The following is a 20,124-nucleotide window of genomic DNA, read 5'->3' as shown; positions in this document are numbered from 1 at the left end:
TTTTAGAGGCAATCTGGGATCTGATGCAATAATGACTGTGAACTGACAATACAAAGCTCAGCTCTAGTGAGTAAGTCTAAAGTTGTTAAAATTCACTTATTCAGCTGGGAAAAAGTTTTCTAAGCTGGGATCTAGAATAGCAAAATAAAGCCCATGTATTGGAATACATCCATGTGCACGCATACACGAGAGAAGAGGTGTAGGGGAATATAGGAACTGTATATCCTGAACTCCTCACACTTCAGATAAGGGACTCATAGAGATGAGAGATGCTGCTCAGGTTGCTCAGCCAGCAAGTGACAATGGCTAAGAATGCACTGGAATATGATGAAATCCACCTATGGGTAAAATAAACTCGGTGGCAAAAATTGCTCATAGAGGGAAAAGGTAAGGTCAGATAGCAGGTAATTGGTATGAAGCCTAAAGCTCAAGAGTTTTATTTGGCTTCATTATGCAAAAGGCCAGATTTCAGGGTCGAAAAAAGACATTTTTCAAATTAAAGAAGCACAGAATTTTAATAAGCAATAGTGATTTGATTAACCAGGTACCCTGAGGGCACTTCTATGTAGCTTAGAACTCTTTATTATCATTACTTTATTTATAGTGGTGGCATACTACGTTTTTCCAAAGATGTTCCCCACCATATCTCTCAGCCCACATATTCTTCTCCAATGAGATCTTGTCATTTCTCCATTAGGAGGTGACATCCAAAGAGAAGAACAAATATCATATATTAATACATATATATGGAATCTAGAAAAATAGTATTGATGAACCTATTTACAGAGAAGAAATGGAGATGCAGATGTAGAGAATGGTCTGGTGGACACAGTGGGGGAAGAAGAGGGTGGGACAAATTGAGAAAGCAGCATTGACATATATACACGGTCATATACAAAACAGATGGCTAATGGGAAGCTGCTGTACAACACAGAGAGCCCAGCTTGTAGCTCTGTGATGACCTAGAGGGGTGGAATGGGGAAGGCGAGGAAAGCTCAAGATATACACACACACACACACACACACATACATACATATATACACACACACATACATACACTATCGCTGATTTGTGCTGATGTACAGCTGAGACAACCACAACATTGTAAAGTAATTATCCTAAAAAAAAAAAAAAAAGTGATGTCTAATTTACCTCCCCTTGAATCTGGGCTGCCTTATAACTTGTTAGTAGCCAACACAATGTAGTAGAAGTGATCCTGAGTGACTTTTCAGACTGGGTCAGGAAGGCCATGGAGCTTCTGCCTGGTTCTCTTGGGACACTTACTCTGGAGAAGCCACAACCATGGAAGAGTCTGACCACTCCAAGACTGACTGCCACATTAGAAAGGCTGCATACTGATGCTCCAGACTAGTCCCAGGTGAGCCCAGTCTTCCATCCATTCTGGCCAAGAGGTCAAAAAGAGAATAGAGGAGCTGTTTAAGAAGGGATTCCCCCAACCATCTGAGTCCTTCCAGCTGAGTTCCTAGATATCATGGAGCAGGGAAAACACACACACACACACACACACACACCCCACCGTCTAAATTCCTGACTCTCAGAAACCATAAGCATAATGAAATAGTGCAAATATAAATTAGAGCCATCAGGCTTAGCGGGTTTGTTTGTTATCCAAAAATAAATGACTAAAACAAATGTTTTGGTTTTTGTTTTCCCTATAAGGGTTAGTATGAGTATTGAGCCCATTAAACAGATGAAAAATCTAAGGCACAGTAAGATTAAGTTAACTAGATCATAGAAAAATAAATAGAATGATAAAATCATAACAATCAAATGATCATCTGACATTCAATTAAGGACACTGAGACCCAGAGAAAAATGACTTGGATCAAGATACACAGTTAAAGGCAGATCCAGGAAAGGAATTTAGATTTCTGCTAGCATTCTTTCCAAAATATTAGACCAAGCTTGCATGCGTGCTCAATCATTTTTGACTCTTTGTGACCCCATGGGCTGTAACTCACCAGTCTCCTCTGTCCATGGAATTTTCTAGGCAAGAATACTGGAGTGGATTATCATTTCCCCCTCCAAGAGATCTTCCTGACCCAGGGATAGAACCCATATCTCCTGCATTGGCAGGCAGATTCTTTACCACTGAGCCACCTGGGAAGTCCCATTAGACCAAACATGATACAGCTTAAAAAAAAAAAAGAAAAACACATGATTTAGAATCCGATCCAAGCTGATTATGTCCTTAAAAATCTTTCTTATGTTTCAGTGTCCTTATATATTGAAAACTAGAAGAATACAGAGAAAGGACAACAGCAGAAAAAACATAGTGATTTGAATGAGATCTGTAACTAATAGAGCTGTACTAATGTTAATTCTCTGGTTTTGATCATTCCACTAAGACAATATATAAGGTGCTGATATTAAGAGAAGCTGTGAGAGGGGTATACAAGATTTCCATAGTATTTTTGCAAAATTTTTTAGATAAAATCGGGTCTAAATAAAATTTGACCTAAATTTGTTTTAAAAAAAGAAAACACTAGTTACTTAGTAAGGTTTTTTTTTAACACTGTGTTTGGAAAATACCATTCTTGGTGATTAGAAAGTATTCCATTTCCGTTTGCTTCACCTGTCGCACCTTTCTGATAAAGTCAGAAGAGATGGTCAATGGACTGGTAGTTCAGGCCCTGTTTCGGAGGCAGTATCCTAATACACTGTAGCTACAGTCAAGCACATTGCAGCCAAAACATTTTTGAGAAAATTAACTTCAGAAGTAGATGATGGGAAACTTTCCACAGTAGTGAAATGTCTAAACCTCTTCTCTGGTCTTTGAGTTCTTGGCGGACACAAGCTCTCGTCTAGTTGAGAGTCCTCACGCCTGTAGCTTCCACTTGTACTTGCCCTTGTTCAGAGATGAGACACCCTCCGCCATTAGATGCCATCTGTTTGCAGCCGTGAACTAGCTGAACGCTCTCTGAAACTCCCTTCCAAAGCTAATTGAATTACTCTAAATATTAATATGTGAAAAGACAGAAATGGGGTTGCACCAAAGAAGTTGAGTAAGATATTTAAAGAGCTTTTACAAATGGTAGATTGGGCCAACTCCTTTTTCCCTCAAGGAAACATGTATTTTATCAATCTATCAGGGGTCTGGGAACCCTGCCATACCATAAAGGAGAAAGTGAAGGATAACTCAGGGGTCAGTAATCAGAATCATTTAAAAATAATTTTGCCAACTACCATCTTCAAATCCTGGGGACATTCATAAAACTTATCTATGAACATAAAGGGGATTCCCTGTGACTCAGCTAGTCAAGAATCCACCTGCAATGTGGGAGACCTGGGTTTGATCCCTGGGTTGGGAAGAGTCCCTGGAGAAGGGAAAGACTGCCCACTCCAGTATTCTGGCCTGGAGAATTCCATGAACTATACAGTCCATGGAGTCGCAAAGAGTCAGACACGACTGAGTGACTTTCACTTTCACTTTCATGAACATAAAGATACGAAACGAGCAGAATAGCAATGGGCTTGGCCTCCTGTCTTGAAACCAAAAGAACAGACTGTTCCAAAAACATATTGTTGTGGATCTATAACAGAAAACAGGTAACTTCTACAGGTAAGTGTTAAGGGTTGCTGCCCAACATTCAGAATTTTGGCTACAAGATGACCAATCTTCATCAGTTCATAAAACTAATAACCTCCAACATCCATATTCAAGGTTCTTTTTACTGTACTATATTGTGTCTCTCTAACATCAGACTGCTTTCTACCTGAAGTCCTTGCCTTATCATTCTTGGAAATTCCTATTTGATGTGTGTCAATGTAGTAAGAAAACACAACAATTTGGGGCCACACAGACTCATTTTTCTGCACCACAGAGCCCTTAATCATGGTCCATCTTTTATTTTCATAGTTCAGTATTCTTAGAGAGTAATAATATTGACCCCAAAGCCTGTACAATGCCTGAGAGCATCTTCTGAATCATTAAGTATAGGTAATTTATGTTTAATAAAGTCACAGGGCTTCCCAGATGCTGCAGTGAAAGAATTAGGAGGCACAAGAGGTGGGAGTTCAATCCCTGGGTTGAGAAGATCCTCTGGAGGAGAAAACGGCACCCTGATCCAGTATTCTTGCCTGGAAAACTCTATGGATAGAGGAGCCTGATAGGCTACAGACCAAGGGGTCACAAAGAGTTGGACACAACCGAGCGACTGACTGCACACAGCACAATAAAGCCATAGGGTCAAATATGGCTTCTTTGATTATGAGTCCTTGAAAATTGGTTGTCCCTGGTTTGGGCAGAAAACTCCCAGAATCATAAAAAACTAGAATGCACTGTTCTCCAACCAGACTGGATAAACTGGCTCATTATACAAGTATTATATATCCCTGCTCATTTTCACTTTTTTATATTCAGGGAGAATTTATTTCTCTCTCTTCCTTCTTCAATTACTTCAATATTTATGAAATTAAATCACATCTTATTATTTCCATAAGATGTCAAATAACTCGTCAAAGCCATAGGTCTTGGTCTGTACTACAGTCACTTCATCAGGCTACTTGTTCTCATCCCCAGCTGTCTTCCAGAGTAAGAGCAAAGCAAATGTGATTCTACCACTGGTGTTCTGGAAAATCATTAAAAGCAAGACACTTGATATCTATTAAGATATTATGCTAACAAAGGAATTTTCATTAGAACTAAAGAGGGTAACATTAATTTTTATCAAATAGCCTGTTATGTTTTACATCCTCAAAAGGGATAAATAAATGGATGTTCTTTTGCTTTATAAAATGCAAAAACACTGGCAGAATCTTCCCTGTCTGGCCTCAAGGGGCATTTATGTCATCCTCCTCTCTAGTCATACATTTATTTTACAAACTAATAAAATAGAAGTCATTTCAGACCTAGCTTCATCAAAGCCAACTTGAAAAAAATTTTCACCTAAGGATAAAGACAAAAGCATAGAAAATTTAAGGAGGAATGACTCCTAGACTGGTCACTGAGGGAAACAGGAGAGGGTACAAAGCACTAACAGAAGTACTAATGCACAGAGGTAAAATTTGAGAAGATAAGGAAACAAGAATGTCCTGGGCACTATATGGCTTCCCCAGGTCCACAACTATGCCCCTTCAGCCGAAAAACCCACTTTCCCCTTCCTCAAGCAAGCGAGATGCCAGCCCCAGTGCCTGTTTGCAAGCGCAGCTCCCCATCTCCTCCCTACCTGCAATCACACCTACCACCACATCCGTACTTGAGTTCATCCTGTCACAGAGGGTGATGGGTCCAGTCCCACCCCGGCCTCCCCACTTCTCTCCTGGGTCATCTTGATTCCTTATCCTACTGAACATTCCTTCTCTTATAGAGTCAGTATTACCATTGTTCACCTGATTATCCGAATCTGTATTTCTGATGATTAGACATGTCTTAAGCTGCTGCTAATTTCCTGGTGGCTCAGTGGGAAAGAATCTGCCTGCCAATGCCAGAGATCTGGGTTCAGTCCCTGGATTGGGAAAACTCCCTGGAAAAGAAAATGGCAACCCATTCCAGTATTCTTGCAGGAGAATCCCATTGACAGAGGAGCCTGGTGGGCTACAATCCATGAGATCGCAAAAGAGTCGGACATTACCGAGTGACTAAAATAATGACAACAATAACAAGCTGCTGCTAATTATATTATAATAATAATTGCAAATTCTCATATAATACTCTGCCAGAAGCTGTTCTAAACACATTACACACACAAACTCATTTAATCCTCACAACAATTCTATGAACTATGGTCTAATAAAAATGAGTCTCTTACCTTCATTTTATAGATAAGGAAACAGGTGCTTTAGATTACTTCCACTTGGGTCCTTATCATTTTTTCCCTGAACAAGTGCAATAATCTCCTCTAACATGCTGTGCTTACAGTCTAATTATCTTCAAAATCTACTCTCCACTAAATTTCCATTGTTCATTAATAGATAAGTGCCACCCTGGGTCTCTCCTGATTATAAGTCTTCAGTGTCTCTTTCATACAGTATCATCTAAGAGTGCTTGCCAAAATCAGCTGGGGAAATTTTCATAAAATAAATGCCTATGCCCAGAATCAGGACTACCTTGGGGCAGGAGGCAGGGAGGGAAGGTGTCTGAGCATGTATGTATTAAGTCTTCTCAGAACTTCTGACATGTGTCTCTAATCCAGAACATGGACCTCTCTAATCAAACACGGACCACTCTAATTCAGATCGCTCACTGTGTTTTGTTTCAAAAGTGTTATTGATGATGTATAATTTACATAAATAAAATTCACCCATTTTGTGTGCATAATTCAATGAGTTTTCATAAATTTACAAACTTTGGCAACTTTAACCACAATTCAGTTTCAGAACATTTCTATAACTCCTAAAAGACCTGGAAAAGGTCAGTTTTCATTCCAACCCCTACAAAAGGCAATGTCAAAGAATGTTCAAACTACCACCCAATTGAACTCATCTCATACACTAGCAAAGTAATGTTCAAAATTCTCCACGCCAGGCTTCAGCAATATGTGAACTGTGAACTTCCAGACGTTCAAGCTGGTTTTAGAAAAGGCAGAGGAACCAGAGATAAAATTGCCAACATCCACTGGATCATCAAAAAAGCCAGAGAGTTCCAGAAAAACATCTATTTCTGCTTTATTGACTATGCCAAAGCCTTTGACAGTGTGGATCACAACAATCTGTGGAAAATTCTTCAAGAGATGGGAATACCAGACAACCTGACTAGCCTCCTGAGAAATCTGTTTGCAAGTCAAGAAGCAACAGTTAAGAATTGGACATGGAACAACAAACTGGTCCCAAATCGGAAAGTAGCATGTCCAGGCTATATATTGTCACTGGGTTTATTTAACTTGTATGCAGAGTACATCACGCGAAATGCCCAGATGGATGAAGCACAAGCTGGAATCAAGATTGCCAGGAAAAATATCAATAACCTCAGATACAGAGATGACACCACCCTTATGGCAGAAAGCAAAGAACTAAAGGGCCTCTTGATGAGAGGGAAAGTAGAGAGTGAAAAAGTTGGCTTAAAACTCAACATTCAGAAAACAAAGATCATGGCATCTGGTCCCATCACGTCATGGAGAATAGATGGGGAAACAATGGAAACAGTGACAGGCTTTATTTTGGGGGGCTCCAAAATCACTGCAGATGGTGACTGCAGCCATGAAATTAAAAGACACTTGCCCCTTGGAAGAAAAGCTATGACGAACCTAGACAGCATATTAAAAAGCAGAGACATTACTTTGCCAACAAATGTCCATCCAGTCAAAGCTATGGTTTTTCCAGTAGTCATGTATGGATGTGTGCATTGAACTATAAGGAAAGCTGAGTGCCTAAGAATTAATGCTTTTGAACTGTAGTGTTGGAGAAGACTCTTGAGAGTCCCTTGGACTGCAAGGGGATCCAACCAGTCTATCCTAAAGGAAATCAGTCCTGAATATTTATTGGAAGGACTGATGCGGAAGCTGAAACTTCAAAACTTTGGCCACCTAATGCAAAGAACTGACCCATTGGAAAAGACCATGATGCTGGGAAAGATTGAAGGCAGAAAGAGAAGGGATGACAGAGGATGAGTTGGTTGGATGGCATCACTGACTCGATGGACATGAGTTTGAGTAAGCTCTGGGAGTTGGTGATGGACAGGGATGCCTGGTGTGCTGCAGTCCATGGGGTCACAAAGAGTCAGACACGACTGAGCGACTGAACTGAACTGAAAAGAGTTTCTGTTCATATACAGTAAAGCCTGCTTCCAACCTATCCCTAGGAAACCACTATCTGCTTTTTTTCTCTATAGAATTGCATGTACTGGGCATTTCACATAAATGTAACCTGTTAAGACTGGCTTCTTTCTGGAGGTTCCTACACATTATAATTTGTGTCGGTAGTTTTTTTCTTTTAAAGGCTATAAATATGCTACTGTATGCTTTTACTCATTTTTCAGTCATTCACCGTTTGATGGATATTTGGATTGTGTGCATTTTTGGCTACTATGAATAGTTCTGCTATGAACATGTGGGTCCATATTATTGTGTGGACTTATATTTTCATTTCCCTTAGATAAATAGATAAATATAAAATTGTTGCGCTGTATTATAAGCTCATATTTAACTTTTCAAGAAAATTCCAAACTGTTTTCCAAAGTGGTTGAATTATTTGATATTCCCACCAGTAATGCATGAGAGTTTCATTTTCTCTGCATCCTTACCAACACTGGTAATTGTCTTTGATAACATACATTTTCTGTTGGATGAGAAGTGGTACTCCATTGTGGTTTTAATTTGAAATTCCCTAATGACAAAAGATACTGAGCATCTTTTAAGCGCCTAATGGTTATTAATACATCTTCTTTGATGAAACAGCTACTCAGCTTTTTTCCAATTTTTAAATAAATTATCTTATTACTGAATTGTAAGATTTTTCTATATATTCTACAGCACATATTTTTATCAAATAAATAACTTGCAAATATTTTCTCTCAGGCTGAGGCTTGTCTTTTCAGTTTATTGATGGTGTCTTTTGAACAACAAAAGGTTTAATTCTGACAAAATTCAGTTTATTAATTTCTCTTTCACGATCGCACTTTTGGTGTCATGTCTAAGAACCTGTTAACTAATTCATGGTCACAAAAAATTTCTACTATGTTTTCTTTTAGAATTTTTATAATTTTAGAGCTTATATTTAGGTCGATGATCTATTTTAAGTTGTGTGTATGATAGAAGGTAAGGATCTAAACTCACCACTTTGCATGTGGTTACCTAATTGTCCCAGTACTATAAAAGCTGTTCTTATTCCCTTTTAATCATCCTGACATCGTTGTTGAAAAATTAGTTGACCATAAATATAGGATTTATTTTGGATCTCATTATTCTGTTCCACTGATCTATATGTGTATTCTTGAGCCAATACCACACTGTTTAATTAATGTAAGATCATAATAAGTTTTTGAGTTGAGTAGTCTACTTTTTTGTTTCAAAATTGCTTTGGATATTCTGAGTCTTTTACATTTCCATTTAAGTTTTAAAACTAGCTCATCAGTTTCTAGAAAAATCAAAAGCCAGTGGGGATTTAGCAACTGTGTTGTATAGATCAACTAGAGAATCACCGTCTTGACTATATTAAGTCTTCTAATCCATGAACATGTACTTCTGTCATCCATGTTTTGTAATTTTCAATGTCCACACCTTGCACTTCTTTTGTTACATATATTCCTAAGTGACTTGAGTTTTTAATGCTATTATGAATGAAACTGTGCTTTTTTCATTGTTAAATTGCTTGTTGCCAGTATACATAAATAAGTTTTGTAGACCACTGGTTTTTATAAAGTAAAATATTATAACCTTTCTACAGAAGTCATGTGATGGTATGAAAAGATTTTCATGACACCATATCTACCTGCTAATTAACATCATTTCCTATCACCCACAACTCAGAGTGTTTGTTTCCTTAGCACTGAACTTTTGGTAGCACCCTGCAATCCTATGATGTTTCTTGCTTAAATTTTCATTTATATCTCATATCTAGTTTATACATTCTTATCCTAGAAATCTCTTTTGATTTCTCTCCACCTGCCCTACCTTCCACTGTGAAATGCATGTGTACAGTGTATGCGTGCACATACACACACACAGAGCTCCTCTTATGTGCTTCCAAAACTCTAAAATTGGAGGTCCATCATTGTTTTTCTCATATTGCATTTTAACTACATTCTTATATACACATCTTGAGAAACTGAATAACCATGTATAGGAAAATCTGCTAGTTGTTCATCAATATTCACCTTCTCCTTTCAAAGAAAGAGAGTCCCTAAGTTTTTAGTAAGCACAACAACACCAAAAACAAAAACAAAAAAGACACTAAAGACTGGATCTCCCAACCTCCCAGCAGTTAGATGTAGCAGCATGAGTATGCTGTGATGAGTGAGCAGGACTTCATGAGACAGCTTCCAGAAATCTTCCCTCCAAAACAGCCAGTGTACACATTTTCCTTCTTTATGCTTTTCTCTTTCTTGCTAGCCAGTCTCCAACCTGACCGGCAGATCAGCAGCAGCCATCCTGACCATGTGGTGATCTTGGGAATGGGGTACCATATATGGCAAAGCAACAATAAGAGAAGAGCCTGCATCTCTACATGCAACTCTGGTCACCTGCTTCTGGGCTTTCCATGAGAAAGACATACGCTGTTCCCTGACTTAAGTTGTTGTGTCTCTGGGTCTCTGTTACCTATTGCCAAACTTAATCCAAACATATACACCACACTTCACTACATCCTCAGTAACTGATGTAGTGTTAACACCTTGTAGGTGTTTAGCTGACATCTGCTGGTTTACTGCAAAGAAATAGCAAAAGTAGAAGAAAGAAAAAAAAAAAACTTCATGGAATATCAACTTCAAGTTTCATTTTATTTCCAGGGTACTAAATTTCTAACATTTTAGGTATACAATATGGCCTTCAGAAGCCTCTCAGATTTTTTAAATCTAATTTATTTTATTTATCATGATACTAATAAGCTCTTTGTTTTTTTGATGTAGCAGGAAAAAGACAAATTTATGCAATTATTCTGGGAATATTCAAGCAGAGTGAAGGCCTATAATTGAATATAATAATAGATTGTACAAAATCATAGCCGTTAATGACAATAGCATGCAAAGCCATTAAACAATCCAATTCCATAGATGAAAAGCTGAAGTTCAGAGAGGTTGTGCAATTAATTCCAGATCACACAAACACTGAATGGCAGAACTGAAGTCAGAACCCAGATTAATCTGGCTTCCAACTTAGTATTCTTTGAATCAGTTAGGGTTCTTTTGGTAAAGAGCAAATTGCCTAACATAAGCAAAATGGGAAATATTTTTAAAATCTGGGTATGTAAAAGATCAAAATTTGGAACAGACAGACACCAGGCAGCTCTATAAAATTTCTATGGTGATGTGGCCAATGGAATGGATTTATAAGCTCCAGCAATATCTACTGCTTGGTTCTTCATTCTGATTCTGGGATTTTTGTTTTTGTCTGGGGAAAGGCCCATTCCCCCTTTCTATTCTTCCCTGCAGACTGAAACCAGCTTCCTAGGATAGCGGCTGAGACTGCCAAGTGGCCATCTTCCCGGTTTCCCTTAACTAGCCATAGGGAAATGAAACAGAGGAGGAAGTCTCTTGAAGTACCCTAGGAAATGTTTGTTTTTTGAGAGAAAGTGTGTTTATGTGACTCTGTGTGTTTTCCAGCTTACTGACAACCCCTCATATTCTGTTTTTAAATCTTCTGTGTGCCTATGTGAATATATAACATCCACAGTTTGGGACCATGAGATGATATACTTAAGAATGAAAAAAACTCAGCCCTCTGAGAAACATTGAAGAGAAGCAGGGAGTCCTCAATGATGTTTCTGAGCTGATGACTCCTCACTCTACCAAATATTTCCCTCCAGAGCTCTTGTTATATGAGATCATATATTTGTTGCTTAAGCCACCCGTAAGCTGGCTTATCTCCTACCTTCAGTCACAAAGTATTCCAGCTTATATGTCACTCATGATTTTAAGTATATGGAAAAGGGTCTGATTAGTCAACTCTGGATGTTGTGTCTGCCTTTGAGTGAAGATGAGGCAGTGCAAGGAACTTCTGAGATCTTCCAGATTTATTAACATGAAGCCAAGTACCGTGATTTGCTTCCCACTGAGATGCTGTGGAGAAGAGGAAGAGGAGAAGCAGGCAGAATACCCCAAGGTAACAAATGTCCCTGATATATATATTCTATATCCCTGATGTTTTATTAATAGGAACATAGCTGAATTCATGATCAGCACAAAGCAAACAAGCTAGTGCATGAATGCACATATTTAAACACCAAAAAGGAAGCAGTCATCTGTTTTTTTTTTTTAATCTGGAAACTAATACAAAGTGAAATGTATTCAGGATATTATATTATGTAATACGCAATTTCACAGCTCAAGGTTTTTATTTTTCCTCAGTGTGTAGAGTTAGTCATGAAACAAATTTACAGACACCAAATGACCCACTTAAATCTCCCACAGTTGCTAATATCTCTTGCTAACACCTTGTCATTTGACCCAAAACAAGGACTTCTGCACATCCATCACACAGAGAGAATAGTGTTAACTTATTGATTTCCTATTTCTAGTTAACACATTGGTTACAGATAAGGAAGACATACCTTATTAAACTGCACTTTATCTGCAACTAAGCCATAATCTCAGTCAGATTTGTGCTGAGCTTGTTTAGATTTGAGAGAATATGAATAATATAGGACAAGGAAAACTCAGGTGAAAGGTCCCAGCATTATTATCATGCCCAAGTTACAATCATTAAAAAACCAATATGATTTCGGTCTGAATTTGAACTTGACATAGGTTAAAAATTGACAATAGTGCTGAGCAGAAAAGCTTTAGGAAGAAAATTTTCCATAGACCAAGGGCTCAAAATAATTCTAGTATTTAAAAAAAAAAAACTCCATCTTACGATTAACACATATAAATTTCAGGGGGAAAAAATCTATGCCCTATTAAATGCTACAAAGAATAAATCTTTTCTGCCTTCCAAAAGCTTCTGCTTTACCTATTTTGGTGTATTATGTAGCATTTCCCAAGAAGAACAAGATAAGGAAAATGTACATCAAGCACTGTTTCCTTTTTAGAAAGTGATTTAACTATACAGACAAGTGCTGGGTCAAATCTGATTGTATAAACCAGAAAGGAAAGGAAAAAGTGGAAAAATGGTAAGCAATAACCCAACTATGGGGGCTTCCCAGGCAACTCAGTGGTAAAGAATCTGCCTGCCAAGACAGCAGACATGGGGTTTGATCCTTGGGTCAGGAAGATCCCCTGGAAAAGGAAATGGCAACCCACTCCAGTATTGTTGCCTGGAAAATTCTGTGGACAGAGGATCCTGGCAGGCTACAGTCCACAGGGTTGCAAAGAGTCAGACACGACTGAGCATGAGCACTCACTCACAATCCAACTATAATAAAATTGAGTATGGCAGCAGAGATTTTTTTGCCATATTCCTAAAATATTCAAGAATTAACATTACTAACAAACCAATCAAGAAATGGGCAGAAGATCTAAACAGATATTTCTCCAAAGAAGTCATATAAATGGGCAACAAGCACATGAAAAGATGTTCAATATCACTAATTAGTAGGGAAATTCAAATCAAAACTACAGTGAGGTATTACATCACATCAATCAAAATGGCCACCATCAAAAAGTCTACAAACATTAAATGTGGGAGAGGGTGAAGAGAAAAAGGGCCACCCCCCCTACACCACTGGTGGGAATGTGAACTGGTATAGCCACTATGGAAAGCAGAATGGAGGTTCCTTAAAAAAGCCAAAAACAGACTTAGCACATGATCCAGTACCCTACTCCTTGGTATAAATCTAGAAAAGAAAAAACTCTAATTTGAAAAGATATATGCACCCCAATATTTACTACAGCACTATTTACAATAGCCAAGACTTGCAAACAAGTTAAATATTCAACAATATAAGGAATGGATAACACAATGTGATACCTATACACCAATGCTACTCAGCTATAAAAAAATAAAATAATGCCATGGATGGGCCTAGAGATTTTCATACTAAGTGAAGAGAAAGATATATGATATTACTTAGATATGGAATATTAAACAATTATACAAATGAACTTATTTGAAGACAGAAAAAGACTCACAGACACAGAAAACAAACTTAGAGTTACCAAAGAAGAAAAGGGAGAGAGAGAAATTAGGAGTTTGGGATTAAAATATATACACTACTAGATGGACAGGGAGGCCTGACATGCTGCGGTTCATGGGGTCGCAAAAAGTGGGACATGACTGAGCGACTGAACTGATGTATAAGATAGATAACCAACAAGGACCTACTATATAGCACAAGGAACTATACTCAATATCTTGCAATAACCTATAAATGAAAAGAATCCTTAAAAGAATATACACACACACACACACACACACACACACACATATATATAAGAGTCCCTTGGACTGCAAGGAGGTCAAACCAGTCCATCTTAAAGGAGATCAGTCCTGGGTGTTCACTGGAAGGACTGATCCTGAAGCTGAAACTCCAAAACATTGGTCACCTCATGCGAAGAGTTGACTCATTGGAACAGACCCTGATGCTGGGAGGGATTGGGGGCAGGAGGAGAAGGGGATGACAGAGGATGAGATGGCTGGATGGCATCACCGACTTGATGGACATGAGTTTGAGTGAACTGTGGGAGTTGGTGATAGACAGGGAGGCCTGGCGTGCTGCGATTCATGGGGTCGCAAAGAGTCGGACATGACTGAGCGACTGAACTGAACTGATATATAAAATCTGAAGCACTCTGCTATTTACCTGAAACTAACACAGCACTGAAAATCAAGTGAAAAGTGAAAGTTGCTCAGTTGTGTCCTACTCTTTCTGACCCCATGGACTAACCCACCAGGCTCCTCTGTCCATGGAATTCTCCAGGCCAGAATACTGAGCCATTCCCTTCTCCAGAGATCTTCCCAACCCTTTATCATATCCGGGTCGCCCACATTGCAGGCACATTCTTTACCATCTGAGCCACCAGGGAAGCCCAAAATGCCAAGCAAATAAGATTAATAATAATAATAATAGATTTATAAAAGGAAATCGCTGGTTATATGGTAGATTTTAATTCAACCATATCAATAATCAGATTAAATGTAAGCCATACTAATTCAAAGATAGGCTGTTAGTTTTAGATTAGACAAAAATCAAGACCCAACTATATATTGCCTATTAAGAATACCACTTTAAATATAAAGGCATAGATTAAAAGCAAAAGAATGAGAAAAAGATATTCCATTCAGACACAAGTCAAAAGAAAACTGAAACAGCTTTACTAATATTAAAGTAGATGTCAGAAGAGAAATATCACTCACTACTACTACTCACTAGAGAGGCTTATTACATAATGAAAAGGGATTCAAATTTCCAAGAAGACAAAAACATTAATGATTTTATGCCTGTAATTTCAACAACTTAGAGCTAGTGGAAGAATTTCTAGAAAAGCACATCTTAGCAAAATTAGCACAAGAAGAAACAGAAATATTCAAAGAGCTTTGTATCCATTTTCAAAACTGAATTGATAAAGACTTTTTAACAGGACTTCCCTGATGTACAGTGGAAAACAATCTGCCTGCCAATGCAGAGGACACAGGTTTGATCCCTGGTCTGGGAAGATCTCACATGCCATAGAGGAATTAAGTTCATACACCACAACTGCTGAACCTGTGCTCTAGAGCCCCTGCAAGCCACAATACATCTAGAGCCCTTGCTCTGCAAGGAGAAAAAACACCACAATTTGAAGCCCATGCACTACAACAAAGACTAACCCCTGCTCGCTGCAACAAGAGAAAGCCTGAACACAGCAATGAAGACTCAGAACAATCAAATATATATATATATTTTTTAAATTTTTTTAAAAAGCTTTTTAACAAAGAAAATCCCAAACCAGACGGCTTTACTCACAAATTCTACCAAAGGTTTAAGGTCAAAACTCATATAGCAGTTACACAAACTCTTTGAGAAAATACAAAGAAACACTTTTTAAGTAGTTTAATGAGGATGGCAAAACCCTGTTATGATAACCTCATGAAAACATTATAAGAAAAGCAAATTATAGACCAATCAGTTCAGTTGCTCAGTTGTGTCCAACTCTTTCCGACCACATGGACCACAGCACACCAGGCCTCCCTGTCCATCACCAACTCCCAGAGTTTACCCCAATTCATGTCCACTGAGTCAGTGATGCCATCCAACCATCTCTTCCTATGTTGGCCCCTTCTCCTACTGCCTTCAATCTTTCCTAGCATCAGGGTCTTTTCCAATGAGTCAGCTCTTCGCATCAAGTGGCCAAAGTATTGGAGTTTCGGCTTCAACATCAGTCCTTCCAATGAACACTCAAGACTGATCTCCTTTAGGATGGACTGGTTGGATCTCCTTGCAGTCCAAGGGTCTCTCAAGAGTCTTCTCCAACACCACAGTTCAAAAGCATCAATTCTTCGGCATTCAGCTTTATTTATAGTCCAACTCTCACATCTATACATGACTACTGGAAAAACCATAGCCTTGACTAGATGGACCTTTGTTGGCAAAGTGATGTCTCTGCTTTTTAATATGCTGTCTAGGTCAGTCATAACTTTTCTTCCACGGAGTAAGTGTCTTTTTACTTCATGGCTGCAGTCACCATCTGCAGTAATTTTGGAGGCCAGAAAAATAAAGTCAGCCACTGTTTCCACTGTTTCCCCATCTATTTCCAATGAATGATGGGACCAGATGCCATGATCTTAATTCTCCGAATGTGGACCTTTAAGCCAACTTTTTCACTCTCCTCTTTCACTTTCATCAAGAGGCTCTTTAGTTCTTCACTTTCTGCCATAAGGGTGGTATCATCTGCATATCTGAGGTTACTGATATTTCACCCAGCAATCTTGATTCCAGCTTGTGCTTCCTCCAGCCAAGGGTTTCTCATGATGTACTCTGCATATAAGTTAAATAAGCAGGGTGACAATATACAGCCTTGACGTACTCCTTTTCCTATTTGGAACCGGTTTGTTGTTCTGTGTCCATGTCCAGTTCTAACTGTTGCTTCCTGACCTGCATACAGATTTCTCAAGAGGCAGGTCAGGTCAGGTGGTGTGGTATTTCCAGCTCTTTCAGAATTTTCCACAGATTGCTGTGATCCAAACAGTCAAAGGCTTTGGCATAGTCAATAAAGCAGAAATAGATGTTTTTCTGGAATTCTCTTGCTTTTTCCATGATCCAGCAGACGTTGGCAATTTGATCTCTGGTTCCCCTGCCTTTTCTAAAACCAGCTTGAACATCTGGAAGTTCACTGTTCATGTGTTGATGAAGCCTGGCTTGGAGAATTTTTAGCATTACTTTACTAGCATGTGAGATGAGTGCAATTGTGCAGTAGTTTGAGCATTCTTTGGCATGGCCTTTCTTAGGGACTGGAATGAAAACTGACCTTTTCCAGTCCTGTGGCCACTGCTGAGTTTTCCAAATTTGCTGGCATATTGAGTACAGCACTTTCACAGCATATACCTTACATGAATAAATATACGAAGTCCTCAATAAAATATCAACAAATCAAATTCATCATTATATGAAAAGGATAAATGTTATTAATATGTGGAGCTTATGACAGGATTAAAGTTGGTTTTACATTATGGAATCAATGGTTATAATTCATCCCATTAAAAATGTCAAAGAAAAAAAAATTTCAACTGATGTAAGAACATTTTTGACAAAATGTCATACCCATTCATGAAAGAAAAAACTCTTAAAACACAAGGAAGAGAAAGGAATTCCATCAACCTGATAATGGGCATATATGAAGAGACAATAGTAAATGTCATACTTAATGGTGAAATACTGACTGCTTCTTAGTTCAAGAACAAGATATCCACTGTCTCCTCAGCTATTCAACAATATATTGGAAGCTCTTTCTAGTACAACAATGGAAGAAAAAAATAAAAGTATAAAAATTAAAAAGAAAAAAGTCTTTTTTATAGTTGAAATGATTGTATGTATAAAATAGTCAAAGGAATCTAACCCCTCCACAAAAACTACTAGAACTCAAAGTGAATTTATCAAAGTTACAGGAATTAGAGTCAATATACAAAATTTAATTATATTTCAACATTTTATCAGCAAACTATTAGACAATAAAATTAAAAAGCAATCCATTTACAATTTAAGAGACCCTTGGGACAATATTAAATGCACTACCATCAGCATAATTAGGGTCCTAGAAGGAAAACAGAGACAGAAAGGGCCTGAGAAAATATATGAAGAGATAAGAGTTTAAAAGTTCCTGAATATGAGAAAAGAAATAATCACTCAAGTTCATGAATTGCAGAGTCCCATACAGGAAAAACCTAATGAGAAACACGCCAAAACACATATAACAAAACTGACAAAAATTAAAGACAAAGAGAAAATACTGAGGGCAACAAGAGAAAAGCAATAAATGACAAACAAGGGAATCCCTATAAGGTTATAATGTGATTATTTCACAGAAACTATACAGGTCAGAAGTGAGTGGCAGGATATATTTAAAGTGATGAAAGGAAAATCCTGCAATCAAGATTACAGTTAAGTCCACAACATACAAACGAGTTCTGCTCTAAAAGCACAGTCATAAGTTCAATTTCTTTGTATGTTCAATAAAGTTAGCCTGGGTACTCAACTAACACAATTGGCTATATAGTACTGCACTGTAGAAGGCTTATAACAGTTCTCACACAAATAATACATAAAAAACAAACAAGCACCAAAAAAAAGAAAACATTTTTAATCTCAGTACCTTGAAAAGTACAGAAGTACAGTAAAATATTTTTTGCAGCCAAAGATGGAGAAGCTCTATACAGTCAGCAAAAACAAGACCAGGAGCTGACTGTGGCTTAGATCATGAACTTCTTATTGTCAAATTAGGACTGAAATTGAAGAAAGTGGAGAAAATAACTAGACCATTCATGTATGATCTAAATCAAATCCCTTATGACTATACAATGGAAGTGAGAAATAGATTTAAGGGTCTAGATATGATAGAGTGCCTGATGAACTATGGATGGAGATTCATGACACTGTACAGGAGATAGGAATCAAGACCATCCCAAAGAAAAAGAAATGCAAAAAAGCAAAATGGCTGTCTGAGGAGGCCTTACAAATAGCTGTGAAAAGAAGAGAAGCCAAAAGCAAAAAGAAAAGATACACCCATTTGAATGCAGAGTGCCAAAGAATAGCAAGGAGAGATAAGAAAGCCTTCCTCAGCGATCAATGCAAAGAAATAGAGGAAAACAATGAAATGGGAAAGACTAGAAATCTCTTCAAGAAAATTAGAGATACCAGGGAAACATTTCATGCAAAGATGGGCTCAATAAAGGACAGAAATGGTAGGGACCTACCTAACAGAAGCAGAAGATATTAAGAAGAGGTGGCAAGAATACACAGAAGAACTGTACAAAAAAGATCTTCATGACCCAGATAATCATGATGGTGTGATCACTCACCTAGAGCCAGACATCCTGGAATGTGAAGTCAAGTGGGCCTTAGGAAGCATCACTACGAACAAAGCTAGTGGAGGTGATGCAATTCCAGTTGAGCTATTTCAAATCCTGAAAGATGATGCTGTGAAAGTGCTGCACTCAATATGCCAGCAAATTTGGAAAACTCAGCAGTGGCCACAGGACTGGAAAAGGTCAGTTTTCATTCCAGTCCCTAAGAAAGGCAATGCCAAAGAATGCTCAAATTACCACACAATTGCACTCATCTCACACGCTAGTAAAGTAATGCTAAAAATTCTCCAAGCCAGGCTTCAGCAATATGTGAACCGTGAACTTCCAGATGTTCAAGCTGGTTTTAGAAAAGGCAGAGGAACCAGAGATCAAATTGCCAACATCCGCTGGATCATGGAAAAAGCAAGAGAGTTCCAGAAAAACATCTATTTCTGCTTTATTGACTATGCCAAAGCCTTTGACTGTGTGGATCATGATGAACTGTGGAAAATTCTGAAAAAGATGGGAATACCAGACAACCTGACCTGCTTCTTGAGAAATCTGTATGAAGGTCATGAAGCAATAGTTAGAACTGGACATGGAACAACAGACTGTTTCCAAATAGGAAAAGGAGTACGTCAAGGCTGTATATTGTCACCCTGCTTATTTAACTTATATGCAGAGTACATCATGAGAAACCCTTGGCTGGAGGAAGCACAAGCTGGAATCAAGATGGCTGAAGAAATATTAATAACCTCAGATATGCAGATGACACCACGCTTACGGCAGGAAGTGAAGAGGAACTAAAAAGCCTCTTGAAGAAAGTGAAAGAGGAGAGTAAAAATGTTGGCTTAAAACTCAACATTCAGAAAACGAAGATCATGGCATCTGGTCCCATCACTTCATGGGAAATAGATGGGGAAACAGTGGAAACAGTGGCTGACTTTATTTTTCTGGGCTCCAAAATCACTGCAGATGGTGACTGCAGCCATGAAATTAAAAGATGCTTACTACTTGGAAGAAAAGTTATGACCAACCTAGACAGCATATTAAAAAGCAGAGACATTACTTTGCCAACAAAGGTCCATCTAGTCA

At 38.2% G+C, this 20,124-nt stretch overlaps 1 protein-coding gene across 6 annotated transcripts in view; it reads right to left on the bottom strand.

The window, feature by feature from the left end:
* RGS7 (regulator of G protein signaling 7) overlaps positions 1–20,124 on the bottom strand; it is a 486,948-nt gene that overhangs the window by 314,705 nt on the left and 152,119 nt on the right. The window contains exon 1 of one of the 6 annotated variants that reach the window (XM_059875225.1): positions 1,984–2,148. The gene's annotated coding sequence lies outside the window, so the exon portion shown is untranslated. 6 annotated transcript variants of the gene reach the window in all.

The sequence above is a fragment of the Bos taurus genome, chromosome 16 (genome assembly GCF_002263795.3).
Source record: "Bos taurus isolate L1 Dominette 01449 registration number 42190680 breed Hereford chromosome 16, ARS-UCD2.0, whole genome shotgun sequence".
NCBI lineage: Eukaryota > Metazoa > Chordata > Mammalia > Artiodactyla > Bovidae > Bos > Bos taurus.
The sequence above is the reverse complement of the archived record's forward strand: the minus strand, read 5'-3'. Positions and strand labels throughout refer to the sequence as shown.